At 43.1% G+C, this 21,296-nt stretch overlaps 1 protein-coding gene across 8 annotated transcripts in view; it reads right to left on the bottom strand.

Annotated features, from left to right (window-relative positions):
* Positions 1–21,296, bottom strand: part of STN1 (STN1 subunit of CST complex) — a 426,801-nt gene that overhangs the window by 362,225 nt on the left and 43,280 nt on the right. For 3 of the 8 annotated variants that reach the window (XM_069239456.1, XM_069239459.1, XM_069239455.1), the window contains one exon: positions 15,089–15,167. The exons of the other annotated variants lie outside the window; for them this stretch is intronic. The gene's annotated coding sequence lies outside the window, so the exon portion shown is untranslated. The remainder of the gene's footprint in view (positions 1–15,088; positions 15,168–21,296) is intronic. 8 annotated transcript variants of the gene reach the window in all.

Here is a 21,296-nt window from a genome sequence, read left to right as displayed (position 1 = left end):
TTGATGGGAGATTCCCCTGTCTCTGGGGGGCTTGCAGAGCCAGAGTGGTATTTGTGACCTCCAGTGACTGGTTACAAACAGAGGAAGGATTGCCAAAAGAGACAGCAGGCCACCCTGCATGCGTTTTCATTCACAGATGGGAACCCTTTTTCGAAAGCAGCCTGTGTTCTTTAAAGGATCCAGTGCTTATTTAAAAAAAAATATGTTTTCCCTTTCGGAACACACTATGCAACGGGAGAAGGAAGTGGTCACTTACCATCTCCTCTGAAGAGTCATTAATTTTTCAATGGTTTGTGACTGTAAATGTGGTCACAATCCACCGATACACCTCGCTGTGATTAGCAACAAAGAAGGAAAGCCAGTTTTAAGTCTCTTCCTAATTAGAATCCGGAATGAGTCATTCAACCCATTTAGCGATTCAGAAAGGCTTTATTTAATCACACACCAGGAGTTTAGCAGATAGCAAAAAGCTATTTTGTGGTAGCAAACCCTGTGATTTTACAAATCGCCAGGTTTGGGACTGCAAAATGTCTTTGTACATCAGACCCTATTTCATTTAACTGCCTGTTTTAAACATCACATTTTAACTCTGCATCCTTAGAAAATATTCATCCAGTAGTGATATTCTGGTGTGGGTCTCAATTTTATTATTGAATTTTTTGAGCAATTATACTGTTATATGTTAAGATGTATATTTCTGCAGTATACAACTGTCTTGGGTTACTGTTTTGTTTGCAGGCGTCTTGAGGCATACTTCCTATGGCACTGTTCAAGATGTATAAATAAAATAAAAACAATATAAAAATACAAAATCAAGATTAGACACTATCCCCAGGTGCTACAACCTCTGCTGTTTCCTAGAGCAAAGTGGGGGAGTCTCATCTTCATCATTTGTTTCCAAAGCAACCGACATACACAGTGGCAAAATGCATAATGGTGATCCAGTTCTATCATGTGTCCAGCTTGCATGGCTCCTTACAATGCAGTTATAGCAATAAATAACATATTGACAGTTATGTTCAACAATGCCTTCCGTTTCATACACTTAGCTTGGTTTTTTTTGTGCAGTTCAGAGACGTAGAGAGACTGAGCATTTCTCCAATAGAGGATGGTGCAATGATGAACACTACAGGTGTGCAAATTCATGCCCTTTATTCTCTCGAACATCAGGTGGCCACAGGAACCGAAAATACAGCGGATGAGATTACAAGGATGTTATAGTTAGCAAACAGAATTAAAAAACAAAAGACATTCACTAAAAAACCAAAGGTTACAGGGACGTTATACTTAGGTTCATATCTTACACACAATTCAGCAGTTATAGTTATACTTATCTCAAGAAACTATAACTCACCCCGCCCTGCCATGCACAGTTTTCTCAGCAATAATTTTATTGCAAATGTTGCAGTAATGTTATTAATGATGTCATAGAAGATGTCAGGACTGATGTAATATGTGGGATAATTAGCAGTACATTGTGAGGACGCAACTTATAGTTACCTTAGGGCACGAGTTCTTGTTTCTTGAGATATACCTAGAACAGCTGAATTTCTATGGTTGTGCGAGTATGAAATCTTAACCTAACTATAACGTCCCAGTAACCTTTGTTTTTTGTGTGAATTTTCAACATTTTCTTAATTCTATTTTTTTTTTAACAACAATGTCCCTGTAACCTTTGTTTTTTAAGCAAATTTCTACGGTATTTTTTAACATAAAGTAATATTTAATTACCATACGTTAATCTAACTGTCGGGTGACAGGGAGAGGTAGTGGTTTTGTGGGTCTGTGAGCGAGTGTATGTGTGGCAGTAAGCGTGGGTGTGTGGCTCTGTGAGTGGTTGTATTTTTTTTTTAATTGGCTCTGAATCTGCTGAGCCGTTGGGGATTCACATAATGGCCGCGCTTAGTGCCACAGAGGAGCCAACCCCCTGCGTGCAGTCAACCCCATCCTGTGGGTCTGTGAGTGGGTGAGTGGCTCTATGGGTGTGTGACTTGTGGTTGCTAGGATTTGTAAGTGGGTCGGTGAATGCATAAGTCAGTGTGTGAGTGGCTCTGTGGGTCTGTGAGTTGGTGTGTGAGGTTGTGTGGGTATCTCAGTGAGTGTGTGAGCGGGTATGTAATTGGGTGTGTGGGTTGCTGTAAGGGGCTGTAACTGGGTGTGGTAGTGGTTTTGTGGGTCTGTGAGTGGGTGTGTGAGTTGCTGTATGGGTGTGTGAGTGGGTGTACAAGTCAGTGAGTGGGTGTATTTTTTTTTTTTTAATTGGGGTCTGCATTCACACAGAGGGAGTGTTGAGTGCCATGAAGGATACCCAGATACTTGTGCACCCAAAAAATAAACGTTTTTGGGCGTTTTCTCTCCCATGAGGGGTCCCTCACAGACCTCTCCATCAGTCATACGAGGTCAGGATACCTCTATCCTGATTCCTTATATCTTATTTTATCTTTCTTCCCCCCTCCGCACTGAGTGCCGATAGACAAAATGGCGGCTGCAGACTTCCTCTCAGGTTGCGGCCAGCCAACCACAGCATTTCTGTCAGCACATGGATCAGTGGATCCACTGCGGTGGATACACTTCTCTAGATATACACAAATCTTTTTTATTTAATAACTCTTAACACTAATGAACAGATGTACACCAAATCACAAAGAGAGAACTTTTTGGACCAAGATCTAGCTTTCTGCTAAATTTGGTTTAATTCTGTTCAGCGGCGTGGGCTGTAGTCATGTACATAATCCCTATTGGAAACAGCAAGGGGAAAATATGCATTTTGCCCCCCCCCCTTTTTCTCGGCCCCTACTTGAAGAATCACCCTGAAACCTTCCAGGCAGAAGCTAAAGTGAGTGGCAAACTAGCTAGCAAAATGTCGTGAAGATTCGTCAAACGGTGCTAAAGTTATTAGCAAAACAAAAAAAGCTTTCTCTATGGAAACTAGATCCTAACTATAAAAACCGACTGGTGACAAGCAGTAGGATATAAAAAAAATCAAAGGTTAAAATAACATTATAGTTAGGTGAATTCTCACTGACAGCACTAATGCTTTGATGCTGTCATCCAAAGAGTGTGCTAGTTTGTTTTATAGTTAACATAGTGGTGGGTAGCTGTTATATTACTTTTCTACAAAAAGATTTACAGCTTTGATTCAGGTAATGTGTTAAGTGTTTACAAAATACATGTCCTCTTAGTGCGCCATAGCTGTGTAGAGGTGCTAAAAAAATTATAGTTTTTTTTTGGTTTATTCAAGAGTAACTGTGTGCAGGTGACAGTTGACTTTTGTTCATTATGCTTCAGACAACTTTTCTAGTTCTACAGAAACAGTTTCCTACAGGAGAAAAATTGTACATAGTAGATACTAACTATTGTAAGCTGCTTTCAGTTAATACGGAGAATCTTGCCAGCATGATAATTTATACATAAGATAAAAAACCGTGTGTAACCGGAACAAAGATATGTAGGTGTTCTAGTTTTTCTAGAACTGATGAGCTATCTGTAATGTTTTCACGATATTGTGAATGGTGCAGGTAGTAGGTTATTTAGCAGCGTCACATTGGGGTTATTTTTTGCAGATAGCATTTTTTGACAGCTGTCGCATAGAGCGTACACTGTTCTTAGTATTTTTAACCCTCTGTGGTGCATTTCTTACAAGAGTTTTATCGTCTGTCAAAAGTGTTACAGAGTAAACTCTCTCCATAGAGAAAAAAACTGTTTAAAGAACTTAATATCAACTTAATTTCTCAATGTAAGTTCGGTGAGTGTCAAGGGTTTGATACAGATAAAAGCTGTCCATAGTAAGGCATTTGTTTTTGAAGTAGCAATCACTATTTTGTCTTTCAGTCACCAATTCATGTATTATTTACTGCTAATCTATAATCAAATAGTGAATAAAGCATGGTCGGATATTTATTTATTTTAAAATTGAGGGCTCTTGTGAGACACTCGGAGTAGGATTCACAATCCCCGCGTGGACTCTCAGGGGGTTGTACTTCCTGTTTGGCTCTCACAAACCACTCATGAGATCAGGTTGTATGACAGAACCACACATTCTATTACCACACATGCCTTTACAACTCGTCCATTAGAATGCAAATGCCTTTATCACACATTGTATTACCATAAACATACCTTTACCATGCATGCCATTACAATGAAAATGTGAGTATTACCCAGGTAAGTATAAAGCTGTTTTGGTATGTATGTATGTATGTATGTATGTATGTATATATATATATATATATATATATATATATATTGGTGTGTTTGTGTGTGTGTATATATATCTGAGCAACTGGCACATATATTATGGTACAAAATCTCCATGAAAACACTCGCTCAGGCACTAAACCGAATCACAGGAAATTTAATCACCTTCCATGACGCGTTTCAGCCGAGCAGCGGCCTTGATCACACAATCACTGTGTTGTACAATGAACGGGTTAAATCAACTCTATAGTGCATTAAACAGTAAAAAAGGACTCAATACGTCAGTCACATCTAAACATACTTGTAAGTGGGCACCATCTTGGAATGTCAGAACGCTATTGGAGGTCGTGGATTCAAACTTTTCGAAAACATCAGTTCATTTCTCTGACATGTTACATGATTATAATATAACATTGCATGTATATATTTGTATAATTTATTAGCATTTCATTCTATGCAAATATATTCTATATATCCAATTCATGACATCTGTGTTAAATATAATGCATTACAATCAAATGATTTTACTCTATAAATCTTCTCATTAATCATTTGTAATATCCACTCGCCTCATCTATTTAAGCTCTTGGGTCATATTTTACTTTCCCTGATCATAGCGGTTTCTCTCCTATTATAAATAAATATACTTCTTATAGACAGATATGATTTCACATTATCATATATATATATATATATATATATATATATATATATATATATATATATATATATATATACACATATACACACACACACACATACTAATCATAACACCTTCACTCTACCCAAAACTATAATCGTATGAGGTCCGACTAGTTCTTACTATGCACATCTCACAAAGCCTTCCTCGTGGGGATCCCATTGGTATCACTGTGATCTCTACCATACCGTTCATTTTCTCATAATGTTCATACCAAGAGACTGATGCACCCATTACATATCATCGACAAAACTTCACCCAACACATGTGACTGAAAGGACTTATTACTCCAAAGTGCCCCCCACCCCGTGAAAGCATCTATAACTCATACATACTTCAACTCTCTGAAGTGAACATCCATAACAAAACAAAAACAAAAAAATTAGAGATTTAAAAAACAGAACCATGTATTTTCGAATCAGAACACCTGAATTACAGCTCTCTCCCAGTCCCTTAATAAGTGTACATTTAACTCTTCATCCTGATTAAGACCACTATGTGTAAGAGTCTGGAGATCCAGAATCAATTCACTTTCTCTCTTTCTTAATTGGGTGACTCGATTTCCACCTCTGGCATTTATATTGATTTGTTCAATGCCATAAAATGACAATTTTAAACGATCATTATAGTGAAACTCTTTGAAATGCCTCGCTACTGGGTATGTGTGATCTCTGTGCTCTATGGCACGCATATGTTCTAAAACTTGTTTTTTTTGCACATACAGTACTCCCCACATTGCGCATTGGACATGGACATTCAAGCACATAGATAACATGCTGAGTACCGCATGTAATTAATTGTTTTATTGGGCGTTTGTATTCTCCAAAGGTTGTATATTCCTTTTCTGTTCAGCTAGATTTACATTCTCTGCACTGCCCACAAGGAAAAGTCCTTTTAGATCCATGTTACTTGATGTCACAGTAATGTCACTATGTACCAAAGTGCCCCGCAATAATTTCTTTTTTCAGTAGGTAGTACTAGGTTTATCACCCACTCGATTGCCAATTATGATATCATTTTGTAGGATGTCCCAATTTTTCTTCAAGCTCTTACTAAGCATGCCCATATCATTATTATAGTTTAGGACTATTCTTGGTATAGAACTGTCACTCGATGTCCTTCTACTGGAAAATAAAATCTTATCTCTGGTGTCACCATCAACCTTCCTACATGCTTCCTTTAGTACCCAATTGGGATAGCCTCCGTCATTGAATCTGTGTATCATAATTTGTTTTTCATTTTGAAATGCAGACTCAGTGCTGCAGTTCCTCTTGGCTCTAAGGAGTTCACCATACGGTATACTCCATTTTAATCTGGTAGGACGTCCCCTCAGGGCATGCAGTAGACTATTTCAGAGTCTCTATCTTATACAGCTCAATTACCACTACCACATGAAGGAATTCTATTTGTGTCTTACTCATGGTAAGAGTGAAACTCAAATGATTCTCATTATTATTCAGAATCATTACAAAATCTGTCATGTCCTTCTCAGAGCCTTTCTAGATGATAAAAGAATCATCAATAAAACGTAGCCATAGGACTACCTTTTGACAGTACCCCTGCAACTCTTCATTGCTGAAGATGTGTTCCTACTACCATCCTAGGAATAGATGGGCGAAGCTGGGAGCACAGCATGTATCCATCGCCATCCCAAGAACCTGCCAGTATAGACTACCATTAAATAGAAAGATGTTGTTCCTAAGGCACAGTCTAATCATTTCTATAATAATATTTGTATGTTCTAGTAACCAAACTGGTCTTGCTCGTAGAAAATAATAGCATGCCCTTATTCCCTGCTCATGGTCAATAACCGTATACAAGGACTTAAAATCCAAAGTTCCAAAAGCAAATCATCTTCCTAACCTATCCCTTTAATTCTCCTTAAAAAATCCTTGGTGTCCTTTATATAAGATGGAAGGGTGACAACAAAATCATGGAGGTTATTGGCCACATATCTGGATACATGTTCAAAGGCACTGTCTTGTGATGATACAATGGGTCTCCCTACTCAGCCGAAACGCATCATGGAAGGTGATTACATTTCTTGTGATTCTGTTTAATGCCTTTGCAAGTGTTTTTGGAATAAATATATATATATATATATATATAGATGGAAAATGTCACTTACCCAGTGTACATCTGTTTGTGGCATGTTCTGCTGCAGATTCACATGCTGTGCATAGAACTGCCATCTAGTGTTGGGCTCGGAGAGTTTCAAGTTGTTTTTCTTTGAAGAAGTGTTTTCGAGTCACGGGATTGAGGGACTCCTCCTCTTCGGCTCCATTGCGCATGGGCATCGACTCCATGTTAGATTGTTTTCCTACAGAGCGTAAGGTAGGAGAGATAGAGTATAAAGAAAAGAAATGTCCATGCAAATGGAATAGAGATATATAGTAGAGGGAAGGCGGGAGGGCGCATGTGAATCTGCAGTGGAACATGCCACGAACAGATGTACACTGGGTAAGTGACATTTTCCGTTCGATGGCATGTGTAGCTGCAGATACACATGCTGTGCATAGACTACAAAGCAGTTTTGCCTCCCATAAGCAATGGTCAGCCTTTAGGAGTTGAAGTTGTTTGAAATATTGTTCTTAGTACAGCCTGTCCTACTGTGGCCTGCTGTGTTGCCAACACATCTACACAGTAATGCTTGGTAAATGTATGGGGTGTTGACCAAGTGGCTGCTTTACAGATTTCTGTCATTGGTATATTTCCTACAAATGCCATTGTTGCTCCTTTTTTCCTGGTGGAATGAGCTTTTGGTGTTACTAATAGCTTCCTTTTGGCTTTTAGGTAACATGTTTGGATGCATTTTACTATCCATCTAGCTAGTCCTTGTTTTGAGAAAGGATTACCAGTATGTGTTTTTAGAAGGCCACAAATAACTATTTGGTTTTCCTAAATGATCTAGTTCTATCAATGTAATACATTATAGCTCTGTTAATGTCCAATGTATGCAGCGCTCTTTCTGCTAAAGAGTTGGGCTATGGGAAGAAGACTGGGATTTCCACTTTTTGATTGATATGAAACGGTGATATTACATTTGGTAGAAATTTTGGGTTTGTCTGAAGTACTAATTTATGTTTGTGTACTTGTATGAAGGGTTGTTCAATAGTGAAAGCTTGTATTTCACTAACTCTCCTTAGTGAAGTAATTGCAACTAGGAATGCCACTTTCCATGTTGGGTATTGAATCGGACATGAATGCATAGGTTCAAATGGTGGACCCATGAGTCGTTTGAGTAAAATATTTAGATTCCATGAAGGCACTGGGGGTGTTCTTGGTGGTATGATGTGTTTTAGTCCTTCCATGAAGGCTTTGATGACAGGGACTCTAAATAGAGAGGTGTGTTGTATATTTTGCAAATACGCTGAAATAGCAGTGAGTGGTATTTTGATGGACGAAAAGGCTAAATTTGCTTTTTGCAGATGAAGCAAGTAACCTACAATGTCTTGTATTGATGCTGAAAGAGGGGCAATCTGTTTAGATTAACAGTAAAAAAACAAAAGTTTTCCATTTGTTTGCATAACGCTGCCTAGTAGTGGGTTTTCTAGCTTGTTTAATTACTTCCATACATTCTATTGGAAGATGTAGATATCCAAACTCTAAGACTTCAGGAGCAAATCGCTAGATTGAGTATTGATGGATCTGGATGCCTGATCAGTTGTCAGTTTCATGTTAACAGATCTGGTCTGTTGGGCAGTTTGATGTGTGGTACTATTGACAGATCTAACAGTGTTGTGTACCATGGTTGACGTTCCCACGTTGGTGCTATAAGTATGAGTTTGTTTTGATGCAGTTTTTTGACTAGAAATGGAATGAGCGGGAGAGGGGGAAAAGCGTAAGCAAATATCCCTGACCAGTTGATCCATTGAGCATTGCCCTTGGATAGATGGTGTGGGAACCTGAATGCTAAGTTTCGGCATTTTGCGTTTTCGCTGGTGGCGAATAGGTCTATGTCTGGCATTCCCCAGTGATGAAAGTATGTCTGAAGCCCTTGGGGATGAATTTCCCACTTGTGTGTTTGTTGATGATCTCGGCTGAGAACATCTGCTAATTGGTTGTGTATCCCTGGAATGTATTGTGCTACAAGGTGAATGTTGTTGTGTATTGCCCAATGCCAAATCCTTTGTGCTAGAAGGGACAGTTGCGATGAGCGGGCCCCTCCTTGTTTGTTTAGGTAATACATTGTAGTCATGTTGTCTGTTTTGATCAGAATTTGTTTGTGAATGAGCAGAGGTTGAAAGGCTTTGAGTGAAGGAATACGGCTAGCAATTCTAGGTGATTTATGTGAAGTTTTTGTGTTTGTTGTCCCACTGTCCTTGAATGTTGTGATTGATGAGGTGTGCTCCCCATCCAATCATTGATGCATCTGTTGTAAGTGTGGTTTGAGGCACAGGGTCTTGAAATGGCTGCCCCTTGTTTAAATTTGTGGAATTCCACCACTGAAGCGATATGCGTGTTTGGCGGTCTATCAACACTTCATTTTGAAGTTGACCGTATGCCTGTGACCATTGTTTTGCAAGGCACTGTTGTAAGGTCCGCATGTTTAATCTTGCATTTGTGACAATGGCGATGCATGATGCCATCATGCCCAACAGTTTCATGACAAATTTGACTGTGTACTGTTGGTGTGACTGAATTTGTGCCAATACATTGTGAATGTTTGTATTCTTTGTGGACTTGGGCTTGCAAGTGCTGTTTGCGTATTTAGTGTGGCTCCTAAATACTGTTGAATTTGCGCTGGTTGCAAGTGGGATTTTTGGTAGTTTATAGAGAACCCTAGAGTGTGTAGGGTTTGTATCACATATTGTGTATGGTTTTGACACGGTCTATGACTGTTGGAGTTTATTGGCCAATCGTCGCGATATGGAAAGACATGGATGTGTTGCCTTCTTAGGTAGGCTGCAACTACCGCAAGGCATTTTGTAAATACTCTGGGAGCTGTTGTTATCCCGAAGGGTAACACTTGGAACTGGTAATGTTTTCCCTGTATTACAAACCTGAGATATTTTCTGTGTGCTGGATTGATGGGTATGTGAAAATACACATCCTTGAGGTCTAATGTTGCCATGAAATCTTGTTGTTGTAGCAGTGGGACTACATCTTGTAGCGTTACCATGGGAAAGTGTTCTGATAGTATGTAAAGATTGAGAGTTCTGAGATCTAGTATTGGTCTCAAAGTTCCATCTTTTTTGGGAATAAGGAAGTACAGGGAGTAAACCCCTGTTCATATCTGATGTTGTGGTACAAGCTCTATGGCTTGTTTGAGTAACAGTGACTGTACTTCTTTTTGCAACATAGAGATGTGTTGGGAGGAGAGTTTGTGTGGTTTTGGAGGTATATCTGGGTGAATTTGTGCCAATTCTATGCAGTAACCATTGCGGATAATAGACAATAACCAATTGTCTGTTGTAATGGGTAACCAATTTTTGTGGAATGTTTGCAGTCTTCCTCCCACAGGTAAAGTGTGATGAGGGAAGATGTGGAGCGAGTCACTGTTTTGTGTGTGAGGTTTGATTTATTGGCTGATATTTTCCCCTACCTCCGGGGAAATGGCCTTGATAAGTTCCTTGAAACCCACCTCGTTGGTATTGAGGCTGGTAAGATGATTTGGATTGTGAGGTGGATGCCTCAGGTGTTTGTGCTCTAAAACCACCCCTGTATTGAGGTTTTCAAAATGAACCTCTGTATTGTGTAGTATACAGAGCACCCATGGCTTTAGCAGTGTCTGAGTCTTTCTTCATCTTTTCAATGGCCGTATCAACTTCAGGGCCAAAAAGCTGTTTCTCATTGAATGGCATATTAAGGACAGCCTGCTGGATTTCAGGTTTAAACCCTGATGACCGAAGCCATGCATGTCTCCTAATAGTAACAGCAGTATTGATTGTCCTAGCTGCTGTGTCTGCTGTGTTTAGTGCTGATCTAATCTGGTTGTTAGTAATAGCCTGCCCTTCCTCGACTATTTGCTGTGCCCTCTTCTGTTGATCTTGGGGGAGTTACTGGATGATATCTTTCATCTCGTCCCAGTGGGCCCTATCATACCTAGCCAGTAGTGCTTGGGAGTTGGCTATTCTCCATTGATTGGCTGCTTGCGATGCTACTCTTTTGCCAGCAGCATCGAATTTCCTGCTCTCCTTGTCTGGTGGTGTTGCATCACCAGATGATTGGGAGTTGGCCCTTTTCCTTGCCGCACTCACAACTACAGAATCAGGAGGCAGTTGTCCAGTAATGAATGCCGGGTCAGAGGGAGGTGGTTTATATTTTTTCTCCTCTTCGGGAGTGATGATCCTGGCCTTGACTGGCTCTTGAAAAATTTGATGTGCATGTTTTAACATGCCTGGAAGCACGGGAAGGGACTGATAAGTAGTGTGAGTGGAGGATAATGTATTAAAGAGAAAATCATCCACAAAAGGCTCGGTGGTGTGCATGGCGACATTGTGGTATGATGCCGCCCTAGCCAGAACTTGAGTGTATCCAGTGCTATCTTCTGGTGGTGATGGTTTGGAAGGATACCAGTCTGGGCTGTTATCGGAAATGGGATCTGGGTCATAGAGATCCCATGGGTCGACATTGTCATGTTGTGAATCTGCAGAGTGTACAGGAGACTGTGCAGGTGTAGGAGTAGTAGGTGGAGAGACAATCAGGTGAGAAGAATGAGGAAGAGACTGATGAAGTGAAAATTGTGGAGGTGGAGATTTTTGCTTAGGCCTTGGCACTTTAGCTGGAGGCTGATCAGTGTCCAATTGTCCTTGAAAGACCAGCTTCCTCTTAGTCTTCAGAGGAGGTACAGTTATATTCTTGCCAGTGTCTTTATGAATATGAATTCTGGCCTGCCTTTTATCAATGTCCTCCATTTGTGTGAGTTCCTCCGAAAATCTATGGCTTTCTTTAAGTTGTTTCAAAAGTCCATGTTTCTCTGTGTAGCTGGGTCTTTTCGGCTCTGAAGCCGGTTTTCTCGTGATTGAAAGGCCGGGAGTGGATGTCGGCCTTGGCTCCGAGAGCGATTTTCGAGGCTTCGACTCGATGGGTTGGTGTTTCGGAGCCTGTGCTTCGGCTCGAGTCCGAAGGCTTCGGTGGCGTGGCCTTTCTCTGTGCCTACATTGTATGCTGGACTCCACCGGGCAGGGGCAGCCTGAGTATGGACGAAGTATTGTGTCTGTAGACTGGAATTACCTAGTGCACAGCCTGCAAGTACTGCCAGCACTTTAGGCGAGTGGTCCTTCATCGTGAGGACCACTGCACGCCGAGACGTCTTGTGGTGTGAGCGGGATCACCTGTTGAGTGAACCCGCGTGGCCCGCTGTTGTTGAGTGAGTTGCATTTCTCTTATGTGGTCCTTGGCTGCACACGCATTGCGTTCTATGCCCCATTCATAGGTTGCAACCCTCGGATATGGGGGTGCAACCGGAGCTGTGCTATACACTGCTTTGTATGGTATGGCTGAACTTGCACCAAAGTGTATGGCTGGGGAGTCTGGTGCTACTATAGGCATTGCACACCCTCATTCCTGGAAGGTACTGAAATGAAGTTCAGTGTGCGACCAGAGGGTCTAGACCGACTCAAGTCATTGAGCACTAGACGTTTTGCCCCATTCCAGAACGAGAGGGATTTATGTTCTTCGTGGAAACATCCGGGAGTGTTTGGTGCAGTTCAAGTTATCACGCCCCAGACTAGTGCCTCCTCCTGAGGAGATACCACATTGGGAATTGTCTTTGGAGTGATCATATGGTTAGGATCGATTCAGGTGATAGGGGCCCTGACGCTGTGCCTCATTTTAGAGGAGGTACATTACTGAGCACTTTTGACGTGGAAGCGTAACCAACTGGTGCAATTCAAGTTTTCAATCACCAGATGCAGCGTCTCCTTGTAAAGGGGGTGAAGACCTAGTGGCTCGTTGTGTGCAACCGGATTTGTCAAATGGCCACTCAAGTCAACACGCCCAAACGGTGCACCTCCATTCCGGAAGAGCCAAAACTGGTAACTATTTTGTTACAATGTCTCTCTGGCAGGGCTGGGCTCCACGGGGGCTAAAGTTGGCCCCAGTGACTCTCCCCCTGTGTGTTGCAGACCTCTGAATGACTAACCATCTACTTGCTAATTGTTGCCAGATCATCTCTCTTTTCTTCCTCCTCCAATCTTGTCCCCAGGGTCCTGTGTAGTGTGACGAGGGCCGTGAGCGGCCTAGTATCCAGGGGGAAAGTAGGTGCAATCTATGGTTTGTGGCGATGTGGGATAGCTGAAGCTGGTTGGTGGGTGAAGGGCAGTTTGGGACCTAGGATACCTGGAAACAAAGTGGCATCCACTAGCTGGATATCAGGGCACTGCATTAGGGTGCCAGAAGTGCGTGCGTACGAGTGTACATGTGCATAAGCTGACTGATCCCAGTGACGGTGCACAGTGGATGTGCGGGTGTGAATGCGGGTGAATGCGAGGGCAGCACCATGGTGTTGCTGGTCATGTTCATCTGTCAGGGAATTTCTAGGGTTGGCAATAAGATGTAGTAGTGCGGCCCAGGCTGCAGTGCTATGTGGAAGTGTACAACCCTCGTATTTACATGTTGCTGCTATCATTGGGAACTGGGGTGCACCCTAAATTTAGCTGTTACATCAAAGTTGGTAAACACTAGGGTAGGTCCTGTGCTGTCAATGTTTGACACCACATGAGGGTGCGGGGAGGGAACATAGTGCTTTCTCACTTGTACATTCTGTTGTTGGTGTTACACACAGTTGGGACGAATATTGTGAATTATATTGTTAAAAGTGATTTATGCGCAGATTTCCATGATACTCATGCTGTGCTGACAATGTGTATGTTGAGTACAATTTTTATATACCTACACTGTGTGAAGTCTCATATGTGCCGCTCAGCATGGTTGTGGTGGGGACGTGCTGTGCCACTGCTTTACACATTGCCTCTACGATAAGCCTGACTGCTCTGTGCCAAGCATCCCAAGGGTAAGCGCGGATTATACAGTGAGTGTAATCACACACCTCTGACGGGAGTAATGAGATTCTGCCTGGCTGGGGCCTCACCACATCCAACCAGTAGGAGCGCCTCTAATAGTTATGCAAATAATTTTTACCTGTTCTAACACTTATTCCCACTCTAGCCCTCAAAATGCCTACTAATTGCTTCTTCTCACCTAATCTGTAAAATTGGTTGACTATCAGATACCATCTCAAGAGTTGTTTTGTAGAGCCAGGAGACCAACTTACACCCATTACCGAACTTCAGCAAGTAAGAGCTTGTGGGGCTGCAGGTATAGTGAAACGCTGCACTATGAGTGTTGGAAGGATTGCACTATTGTACCATACATCAGAAATTGAGCCCCTGGAAGACTATCTTCGTCGACCACTGCACTTAGGCTTCGAAGAGCCCCAATAGAGTACCAGTCACCCATGTACCATGGTCTCTATACGAATTGCCCGGCACTCTCGCAGTCATCTTGCTGTGAGGAAACCCACTCTTGACAGGGGTAGTCCAGTTAATGGTACTTTTGTCTTTTATTAGTTAGCACTTTCTAGAAGCAAAATACAATAGTGTGGCGTTTGGGTGACCATGTAAGTTTCAGCTTTACCCCACCAACTTTGCCATCAGTGCTCCCTTCTGCTTAGATACTCCCAGCTCAACTATCTCTGCCAGGTTTGTGCCTGCCAGCCATTGAGCTAGTCATTGTAGTGCCTTCGTGTGTCTTTTAACAATGGCATTGGAGTACCCACTGCTCATTGCCAATAGTTTTCTGTTCAACTGGTGTCCTTGAATATTTCCTTAGTGGACCAAGTGTGTCTTTGGTTGACTAATTGTCTTCGTTTTTTTGTTGATGCCCAAAGCATCTCTTATTTTTTGGTTCCTAGCAGTGTGTCCACGATTCTGATACCAAACAACTGCACCAACTCTATGAATTGCCTCCTTTTGCATATGTAAGCAAAAGGTTTGTGCATGGGACAAAAGCGCATGAAAACACAAGCAAGCCCTGGGTGTTAACAGTTATAAACATTAGTTGGAGTAATCTGTAAAAGAGGAAATTCTGAAACATGACTTAATGAATGACACTCCTGTTGTGGCAAACCAATAAAATATCATTCAAGAATGGCTCCACCTTCAGCCGAAATCCAGTTACAGCTATCTGAAAAACTGGCAAGGAGAGCTTCCGCAACAACTGCTGAACAAAATATGACAAAATACTTACATTTACACGAAAGAGGCACACCTCCTGATACATCCATACATCGTGAAAATGTTCTTCAGGAAACCGATTAAACCGTATGCTGCAAAAAACATCAGAATAACAATATAACACACATCACAATGGAACAAGTTCAGAGATGCACTATAGAATCCTCATATAAGAAATCTTAGGTGCTAATAACAAGGGAGAGAAGTGAAAATAACAAAAATAGACTTACTACAACCTAATGGGGCACAGAAATGCCTCTTTTAACATGATAAAGGTTCTAGATTGAGCACCCAGAACCAACAGCAATACCTTCAGAGGCCCAACATTTTCCTTAGGAGAGCACCACTTGAGCTGCCGAGTGCTAGGGTTGCGTATTGTCATTGCGGCCTACTCTGGACTTCATCTCCAGCACAAGCTATGCTAATATTTGATGACATTCAACTGTACCAGTGAGTACTAATACTAGAATGCACTACATAATCCATAATGCACTGAGGAGGACCGGTGCTAATATGTCAGGAGTAAGCTCCCACCTTAAATTGCATATTTATTGTACAGATATTAAAATCAATTACAATTTAAAACCAAGAGCAATCAATCAATCAATCAGGGATTTACAGATCACACTACTCACCTGATAGGGTCTTAAGGCGCTGGGGGGCTGGAAGAGCTACTGGTTGAAAAGCCAAGTCTTGAGGCGTTTCCTGTAAGATAGGAGGTCTTGGGTCAGGCGGAGGTGGAGCGGTAGGGAGTTCCAGGTCTTGGCGGCTAGGTGAGAGAAGGCTCTTCCCCCAGCGGTGGTGCGACGGATGCGGGGGACATGGGCGAGGTTGGCAGAGCGAAGATAGCGGGTGGGGGTGTGAAAGGTGAGTTTGTCGTTGAGGTAGGCAGGACCTGTGTTGTGTAGGGCCTTGTGTGCGTGGACGAGCATTTTGAAGGTGATCCTCTTTGATACTGGCAGCCAGTGTAGGTCTCTGAGGTGGGGTGAGATGTGGTTGCGATGTGGGACGTCTAGAATGAGGCGGGAGGACGCGTTCTGAATTCTTTGCAGCTTTGTTTGGAGTTTGTTTGTTATTCCTGCATATAGGGCGTTTCCGTAGTCCAATCGGCTGCTGACCAAGGCGTGGGTGACGGTTTTCCTGGTTTCGACAAGAATCCACTTGAAGATTTTGCAGAGCAAGCGGAGGGTGTTGTAGCAGGAAGAGGAGATGGCGTTGACCTGCTGAGTCATGCTGAGTGTGGAATCCAATATGAAGCCCAGGTTGCATGCGTGGTTGGTGGATGAGGGTGCGGATCTTAGGGAGGTGGGCCACCAGGAGTCGTGCCAAGCTGAGGGGTTGGTGCCAAAGAGGAGTATTTCTGTCTTGTCTGTGTTTAACTTGAGGTGGCTTGATTCCATCCAGCTGGCGATGGCGTGAAGTTTGTTGTGGAGGTTGTCCTTTGCAGTTGTAGGGTCTTTCGTGAGGGAGATGATGAGCTGAGTGTCGTCCACGTAGGAGACTATGTTGATGTGGTATGTTCGTGGGATGTTGGCGAGGGGGGGCCATGTAAACATTGAAGAGTGTGGGGCTGAGCGAAGATCCTTGGGGGACGCCACAGGTGATTCTGGAGGCTTCTGACAGGAACGGCGGGAGGCGGGCTCTCTGGGTTCTGCCTGTGAGAAATGACGAGATCCAGTCCAGTGCTTTGTTGCGGATTCCAGCGTTGTGGAGGCGTGTGCGGAGAGTGTGATGACATACTGTGTTGAATGTTGCGGAGAGGTCCAGGAGGATGAGTGCTGCTGTTTCTCCTTTGTCGAGCATGGTCCTGATGTCATCTATGGCAGCAATGAGTGCGGCCTTGGTGCTGTGGTTTTTGCGGAATCCGGATTGGGAGGTGTCAAGTGCCTTGCTGTCTTCCAAGAACCAGGATAATTGATTGTTCACAATTTTTTCGAAGACCTTGGCTGGGAAGGAGAGGAGGGAGATTGGTCGGTAGTTCTTGGGGTCGTTCGGGTCTGCCTTTGGTTTCTTTGGCAGGGCGTTGATTTCTGCGTGCTTCCATCTCTCTGGGAAGGTGGCTGACTCGAAGGAGCTGTTGATGGTGTTGCAGAGATGGGGAGCGATGATGAGGTTAGCTTTGTTGAAGATATGGTGTGGGCAGGGGTCCGATGGTGATCTGGAGTGGATGGAGGCCATGGCGTTGGCGGTGTCTTCTATGTTGACAGGGGTCCAGGTGTGGAGGAAGTGGGTGTTGCTTGGAGCGTTGGGTTCGTAGGTGTTTGTAGTTAGCTGGTGGGTCTGGGGGTTGAAGCTGTTGTGGATTTCTTCTATCTTTGGATGGAAGCGGGTTGCGAGTGAGTTGCAAAGCTCCTGTGATGGCGGGGGTTCGTTGGAGCAGGCCCTGGGGGTGGAGAGCTCTTTGATGATGCCGAAGAGCTCTTTGCTGTTGTGAGCGTTGGAGTCAATGCGTTTTTTGAAGTGGGTCCTTTTGGTGGAGCGGATCAGTTGGTGATGCTTGCGTAGGGCCTCTTTGAAGGCAATGTGGTCGGAGTTGGTAGGGTCACGGTGCCAGGTTTATTCCATTCGGCGACATAGCTGTTTGGTTTCCTGTAGATCTGGGGTGAACCAGCTGGCCTTGATTCTGTGGGGGGTGTTTGGGTGTTTTTTGAGCCGTGCGAGGGTGTTGGCGCAGTCTTCTATCCAGTGATGCAGGTTGGTGGCGGCTGTGTTGGGGTCTGGGGTTCCGGGGGGGGGGCGGCCCCGGACCCCAACAAGAGCAATCAAATGATACAGTGCACAAACTGAAAACCCCAGGCTGCTGGTAAAACGCATTGTTAAAATCAGACAATAAATATGTGAAAAAATAATTAGTTTGTATATACTATCATCAATGTAAGGACATTCCCATAATATCAGGGGATCCAACTGAGAAAGTATGACATTGCACATCATTGTAATTAAGATTATTTCCAGGCCTCCCAGCAGGCCATACACCCACCTAATAAATAATGAACATAAAACCAACGATTGTCAGGGCCCTTAAAGTGCTTACGTGCATTGGTTGTTCGACCATAGGTTGACGGCCAACAAATATAAAAAGCCATAGTGTAAGGTTAAAACTCAATGGCTGTACAAAGTTAATTCAGAACCCGAAGGAGCAAGAGCGGAAGATGGTTTCCGTACACTATTAATCACTGCTTGCAGTGCCCCTGATGAACTTGGCCTGAGCAGCCTTAATGAATTTAATCAACAGAATGTTCAGCATTGTGTTCACAGGATCCAAAGACCTAATAACAGCCTGCCAGCAGGAGTGGACCCCCAATTCGTTCCACTTATTCCGCAGCAGGGATCTGCGCTCCTTGAGCAGGGATGGACACAGACAGACCACATGTTCAAAGGATTCTTCGCAGCTGCCACAGCCCCTACACAAGACACCCTCCCCTGGGATTGACCGCCATGTGGGTAAATGCTTCAAAAAGGCCCAATCGGCCATCCTTAAAGCCATGAATTTATCTTTCAAATTAATGCAATAAGAGCAGGAAAGGTAGCCAGCTGGGTACCTGGCTGAAATGAATTAATAACCGCCCAGGCATGCTTACGTTTGGCAAGGAGAGCTCAATCAGAATGGTAGAACCAGAGCTGAATACTCTTTTTAATGCCCAGTTTATAAAGGGGTTGAGAAGGATTGTTGGCCCAGAGATTCTCAGCTCTCAGTAGCTGTTTACAATCAGCCAAAAAACAATGGTGGGACCCTTTCGCTTCAGTCACACTAATTTCAAGCCATAGAACTGACCCCAAGCTACCTGCCTTAGCCTGGTGTAACTTGTGACAAAGTTTCAAGAAAGCATCTGCACCTAGTGCCCGCTGATCTAAAAGCCCAAATTCCAACTGCACCTGCACAGGGAATGCAGATTGCAGTAGATGAAAGACCCTCTTATAAATCTTGATAACCAACCTGTTTAACAAACATGAACCTCTGCCCAACGTAACTTCCTGACCATAAGACAGTGAGGAAGTAATCTTTGCTCTCATGATTTCCATTAGTGGGAGCAGGTTAGGGTTTTCAATAATTTAGAGAAGGCCGCCTGCAGAACCACAGCTTTAACTTCAATCTCCTTTCTGTGCCTAACTGGTGTCAAGGTGCACCCCTAAATATTTATAAGACTGATCTGACACAAGTTTACTGCTCTTATAGTACCAGCTGATTTCCAGATGTATTTTCCTGCCAAAGGAGACCACTTTTGTTTTAAGCAGGTGTACTTCCAAATGGTTCACAGCTGTATAAAATGCAAATTAGTTGAGCACCCGTTGAAGGCCAACCCTGGTAAGGCTTAACATTGCCAAATCATCAGCACAGAACAAATGGCTAAACCGAAGTCCACCAATCTTAGGGGGGCGAGGGGTGAGAGTTAACAGCATCACAAGCAGGTGACAGGGCTGCAATTAACAGATTAAAAAGCAAAGGGGCAAGCATGCAACCCTGCTTCACACCATGAAAGGTGGGTATTTTCCTGGAAAGGGAATGGCCATATCCTAGTTTAATGCGGACCCAGATGTCTGTCTGTGTATAATTCTATAATGGCTCCCAGGAGCACAGATGGAATTCCGCAGTTCTGTAGTTTGACCCACAGGGAAATCCTAGGAATCTGAATCAAAAGCTACCTTAAAGTAAACAAAACAGCAATGCAGCACAGATCCTGAGAGGTTTGCCTTGTCCATCAAAATAGATAGGGCTAATACGTTTGTTGATGTACCCGATACAGCAGAAAACCCAGTTTGGGAAATAGGAATTAGGCATTTCGACTCTGCCCGAGATCGAAGTTCTTCTAGCAGATGACTGGCATACAACTTAGCCTCATTGTCAAGCAAAGCTATCAGCCTAAGGTTGGCTGGAGCAGAGCTTGAGCCACCTTTATGTACTGGGTGAATTATGGCACCATGCCAGGACTAAGGAACTTTTTAGCACAAGGCACAGTAATCAAAAAGATACGCAAAGTGGTCTGCCCAAAAGGGAATATCCTGTTTAAGCATTTGCGGAAGACCATTGGGACCCAGAGCTCCGTCCCGTTTTGCCTTAGAAATAATGTGACAGAGACAGGTTGGGGAAAATAAATCATAACTTCAGAGTGGGGGTGGGGCAAGGACACTACGGGCTGAGGATTGACCAGAGCTGCTGTAGAGGGATGCACCCCCACACCCATCTAATTTCCATCGGATACACTTACAGAGAAGAGAAGTGTCTGACCAAAAAGGCAGTCCAATTACCTTCTGAAATATTAACAGTGCGAAGCCCCCGCTGGATCTTTGTAAGATTATTGATAAAAAGCCAAAATAGTCTTGAGTTCGAGTCCTTGCTGGCACTTATAAGTTTTACTCAAAACAAGTTGTAACATCTCTGATTTTCTTAACAAACAGCCTTCCTACAGGCTTTCTGTAGTTCCTTAAACTTGTTTAGTAGTGCCCTAGAGTCAGGACTCTTCCTGATTGCCCTAGCAGCTTTATTGTGAGCTTTCTTTAAGTTCTGGGTTTCCCTTGAAGTGATGAAGTGCGAAAGTGAAATAGAATTTTGCACAGGTTGATGGAACCTTGAGCATAAGAAGGAGATAAATTTGTCTCATAACTTAATTGGGGAAACACAGCCTGCCGCATCAGAATAAAAAAAGCTAACGGACTCAGCCGTTGCTGCAACACTAGAAGAAGGATGCCATTTTATACGTTTTAAGGATTCGAAGCATACACTGCCTCCCACGGCCCAGGCCTTAGCATGATGATGAAAACTATATTTTATAGTTACAGTCTGGGGGCATGATCACTCTCATACCGGGTAGAAATCAAAAACATTTCAATAAAGGAGAACAATTCCATATTACAAATAGTATAATCCAAGTAGGAGTAATTTCGCCCATCAGATATCATCCAACATTTAGGGGCTGTCTTGTTGCAGAAGTCTATTCAGAACTTTGAAGGCCATACTATTTAAGTGCATGACCACATACTCTTCCAGGGAGCAGGGAGCTGTGAGGAAAATCCCTGGGTCTCAGCTGTTTAGAGACTAACTGGTAATTACAAAGATCAGGGCCTTCAGAGGGTTTCAGAGCTATCCTGGAACAAATTTGTGTTAAAATCCCGAGTTACCAAATAATTAGCATAGGGATGTTCCCCAGCTAAGTCACCCAAGATCTGCATTAGACGGAACAGCTTCCCTCTTTTTTCCTTTGTACTTGGAGCAATAGAAACAT

The sequence above is a fragment of the Pleurodeles waltl genome, chromosome 6 (genome assembly GCF_031143425.1).
Source record: "Pleurodeles waltl isolate 20211129_DDA chromosome 6, aPleWal1.hap1.20221129, whole genome shotgun sequence".
NCBI lineage: Eukaryota > Metazoa > Chordata > Amphibia > Caudata > Salamandridae > Pleurodeles > Pleurodeles waltl.
This window is presented reverse-complemented; position numbering and strand designations above follow the sequence as displayed.